Consider the following 5342-nt stretch of genomic DNA (forward strand, 5'->3'; position numbering starts at 1 on the left):
TATACTATGACGTTTTTTATGACATTTTGAGGTCAAAATTTTTTTTGACTTTTTTGATCCGAAAAAAACGCCATACTATACTATGACGTTTTTTATGACATTTTGAGGTCAAAAATTTTTTTCACTTTTTTTGGCTGATTTTGATGCCTTACTATACTATGACGTTTTTTATGACATTTTGAGGTCAAAAATTTTTTTGACTTTTTTGGTCCGAAAAAAACGCCATACTATACTATGACGTTTTTTATGACATTTTGAGTTCAAAAAATTTTTTGACTTTTTTTGTCCGATTTTGACGCCTTACTATACTATGACGTTTTTTATGACATTTTGAGGTCAAAAATTTTTTTGACTTTTTTTGGCTAATTTTGATGCCTTACTATAGTATGACGTTTTTTATGACATTTTGAGGTCAAAAAATTTTTTGACTTTTTTGGTCTGAAAAAAACGCCATACTATACTATGACGTTTTTTATGACATTTTGAGGTCAAAAATTTTTTTTTGACTTTTTTGGTCCGAAAAAAACGCCATACTATACTATGACATTTTTTATGACATTTTGAGGTCAAAAAATTTTTTGACTTTTTTTGTCCGATTTTGACGCCTTACTATACTATGACGTTTTTTATGACATTTTGAGGTCAAAAATTTTTTTGACTTTTTTTGTCCGATTTTGATGCCTTACTATAGTATGACGTTTTTTATGACATTTTGAGGTCAAAAATTTTTTTCACTTTTTTTGGCTGATTTTGATGCCTTACTATAGTATGACGTTTTTTATGACATTTTGAGGTCAAAAATTTTTTTGACTTTTTTGGTCCGAAAAAAACGCCATACTATAGTATGACGTTTTTTATGACATTTTGAGGTCAAAAATTTTTTTGACTTTTTTGGTCCGAAAAAAACGCCATACTATACTATGACGTTTTTTATGACATTTTGAGGTCAAAAATTTTTTTCACTTTTTTGGTCCGAAAAAAACGCCATACTATACTATGACGTTTTTTATGACATTTTGAGGTCAAAAATTTTTTTGACTTTTTTGGTCCGAAAAAAACGCCATACTATACTATGACGTTTTTTATGACATTTTGAGTTCAAAAAATTTTTTGACTTTTTTTGTCCGATTTTGACGCCTTACTATAGTATGACGTTTTTTATGACATTTTGAGGTCAAAAAATTTTTTGACTTTTTTGGTCCGAAAAAAACGCCATACTATACTATGACGTTTTTTATGACATTTTGAGGTCAAAAATTTTTTTGACTTTTTTTGGCTAATTTTGATGCCTTACTATAGTATGACGTTTTTTATGACATTTTGAGGTCAAAAAATTTTTTGACTTTTTTGGTCTGAAAAAAACGGCATACTATACTATGACGTTTTTTATGACATTTTGAGGTCAAAAATTTTTTTTTGACTTTTTTGGTCCGAAAAAAACGCCATACTATACTATGACGTTTTTTATGACATTTTGAGGTCAAAAATTTTTTTCACTTTTTTTGGCTGATTTTGATGCCTTACTATAGTATGACGTTTTTTATGACATTTTGAGGTCAAAATTTTTTTTGACTTTTTTGGTCTGAAAAAAACGCCATACTATACTATGACGTTTTTTATGACATTTTGAGGTCAAAAATTTTTTTCACTTTTTTTGGCTGATTTTGATGCCTTACTATAGTATGACGTTTTTTATGACATTTTGAGGTCAAAAATTTTTTTGACTTTTTTGGTCCGAAAAAAACGCCATACTATACTATGACGTTTTTTATGACATTTTGAGGTCAAAAATTTTTTTGACTTTTTTGGTCCGAAAAAAACGCCATACTATACTATGACATTTTTTATGACATTTTGAGGTCAATAAAAATTTTGACTTTTTTTGGCCGAAAAAAACGCCATACTATACTATGACGTTTTTTATGACATTTTGAGGTCAAAAAATTTTTTGACTTTTTTTGTCCGATTTTGACGCCTTACTATACTATGACGTTTTTTATGACATTTTGAGGTCAAAATTTTTTTTGACTTTTTTGGTCTGAAAAAAACGCCATACTATACTATGACGTTTTTTATGACATTTTGAGGTCAAAAATTTTTTTGACTTTTTTGGTCCGAAAAAAACGCCATACTATACTATGACATTTTTTATGACATTTTGAGGTCAATAAAAATTTTGACTTTTTTTGGCCGAAAAAAACGCCATACTATACTATGACGTTTTTTATGACATTTTGAGGTCAAAAAATTTTTTGACTTTTTTTGTCCGATTTTGACGCCTTACTATACCATGACATTTTTTATGACATTTTGAGGTCAAAAATTTTTTTGACTTTTTTTGTCCGATTTTGATGCCTTACTATACTATGACGTTTTTTATGACATTTTGAGGTCAAAATCTTTTTTGACTTTTTTGGTCTGAAAAAAACGCCATACTATACTATGACGTTTTTTATGACATTTTGAGGTCAAAATTTTTTTCACTTTTTTTGGCTGATTTTGATGCCTTACTATAGTATGACGTTTTTTATTACATTTTGAGGTCAAAAAATTTTTTGACTTTTTTGGTCCGAAAAAAACGCCATACTATACTATGACGTTTTTTATGACATTTTGAGGTCAAAAATTTTTTTGACTTTTTTTCGCTGATTTTGACGCCTTACTATAGTATGACATTTTTTATGACATTTTGAGGTCAATAAAAATTTTGACTTTTTTTGGCCGAAAAAAACGCCATACTATACTATGACGTTTTTTATGACATTTTGAGGTCAAAAAATTTTTTGACTTTTTTTGTCCGATTTTGATGCCTTACTATACTATGACGTTTTTTATGACATTTTGAGGTCAAAAATTTTTTTGACTTTTTTGGTCCGAAAAAAACGCCATACTATACTATGACGTTTTTTATGACATTTTGAGGTCAAAATTTTTTTTGACTTTTTTGGTCCGAAAAAAAAAACGCCATACTATACTATGACGTTTTTTATGACATTTTGAGGTCAAAAAATTTTTTGACTTTTTTGGTCCGAAAAAAAACGCCATACTATACTATGACGTTTTTTATGACATTTTGAGGTCAAAAAATTTTTTGACTTTTTTTGTCCGATTTTGAAGCCTTACTATACTATGACGTTTTTTATGACATTTTGAGGTCAAAAAAATTTTTGACTTTTTTTGGCCGAAAAAAACGCCATACTATACTATGACGTTTTTTATGACATTTTGAGCTCAAAAACAATTTAGACTTTTTTTTGTCCGATTTTGACGCCTTACTACACTATGACGTTTTTTATGACATTCTGAGGTAAAAAAAAAATTTGACTTTTTTTGGCCAAAAAAAACGCCATACTATACTATGACGTTTTTTATGACATTTTGAGGTCAAAAAAATTTTTGACTTTTTTTGTCCGATTTTGACGCCTTACTATACTATGACGTTTTTTATGACATTTTGAGGTCAAAAAATGTTTTGACTTTTTTTGTCCGACTTTGACGCCTTACTATACTATGATGTTTTTTATGACATTTTGAGGTCAAAAAATTTTTTGACTTTTTTTGGCCGAAAAAAACGCCATACTATACTATGACGTTTTTTATGACATTTTGAGGTCAAAAAAAATTTTGACTTTTTTTGTCCGATTTTGACGCCTTATTATACTATGACGTTTTTTATGACATTTTGAGGTCAAAAAAATTTTTGACTTTTTTTGTCCGATTTTGACGCCTTACTATACTATGACGCTTTTTATGACATTTTGAGGTCAAAAAAATTTTTGACTTTTTTTGCCCAAAAAAAACGCCATACTATACTATGACGTTTTTTATGACATTTTGAGGTCAAAAAAAATTTTGACTTTTTTTGTCCGATTTTGACGCCTTATTATACTATGACGTTTTTTATGACATTTTGAGGTCAAAAAAAATTTTGACTTTTTTTGGCCAATTTTGACGCCTTACTATACTATGACGTTTTTCGGCACATTTTGGGGTCAAGAAAAATGTTGACTTTTTTTGGAGCAGCGACCAGAAATCAGCAATTAAGTCATAAGCCAGCGGCAAAATATGCTAATACATGCTAATTAGTGCTAACATCCAGGTAAAATAGTGAGAAATTTACTTACCGAAAAAACTCCAAGACAGACTCCTTAGACGGTCGGTTAGTACAGTCTACAACACGCCATACTGTCACAAAAACCTATCCGAACATTGGCAAACAAACACGGACACTGTCAACCGCTGGAGGTAGCCGTAGGCCTCTGGATGTAGCTGCCTAGCCCAGCCGATGCTTTAGCAAAGAGCTAACTGCCTATGCCTGTCTATGGTCTGTCACTCAACAAGATCATAACACGTAGCCACGAGATGGTTAATGCGTGGCCACAAGATAGCATTATGATCTCGACTCGTGGCCACGCATTATTTTTTTTTATCCAATGTCACCAGAGGGGCTCCGTAGTTCTCTCATCAGCCGCCGGATTAAAAAAAAGGCAGATGCCGATACGCCGAATATGGGCCAGGCCGATAATCAGTCGATCTGTAATGAAGAGCAAACATTTTTTTGCTTTTTAAAATTTTTATTTTTTGAACATTAAGGCATATATATATACAATCATATGACCTTTCATCAAAATAGAATTTACAACCTAAACCTCTTTGGTTTTCATTATCAAAATAATACATTTAAGGCACATAGGGAGCATTTAGCATTTTAACTGAGAACCGGGTATTGAGTAACAGATTTTTGTGAGATTTACAGATACAGAATGCCCTCACCAATCATCTACTAACTGCATGAGTAAGCTAGTTTTTCTTGCAGATATTTAAACACATTTGTGTGAGCAGCATAAGCATTCTCACAAGTTAACTACACGGGAATGTTTATTTTTAAGTTTTACAGAGTCTTGATTAACAAAAATAATCTATTACATCATGGCTAACCATTAGTCCTGCAACCGGGAAAAAGCAGTTGCACCTACACTCTACACAAAACAAATATACATGACGAATCCTCATGAACATAAAACAAATTCCATTAAATTCCATACAAAGACAACAGAAGACAGAAGCAAACAGTTCATTCTGCTTTGAATCAAACAATGCAGCTGGTGTTGTAACATTTTCCTGAGTGCAAAGATCAGACAGATCGGTAAACGAGGAAAAGAGAACATAAATGAAATGAAAAGGAGGAGGCTGAGTGGGAAATGCAAAAGAAGTATTTCAAATTGTTTTTTGTATTGTTCATCTGGAACATTATGCATAGATTCCTAACATGCATAAACTGCAAAGTAAATTCTACACTTTTAGTAAATGCACAATGACAAAATGTTTTTTTTGCTAGAGCA

This window comes from Toxotes jaculatrix, chromosome 11 (assembly GCF_017976425.1).
Source record: "Toxotes jaculatrix isolate fToxJac2 chromosome 11, fToxJac2.pri, whole genome shotgun sequence".
NCBI classification, from domain to species: domain Eukaryota; kingdom Metazoa; phylum Chordata; class Actinopteri; family Toxotidae; genus Toxotes; species Toxotes jaculatrix.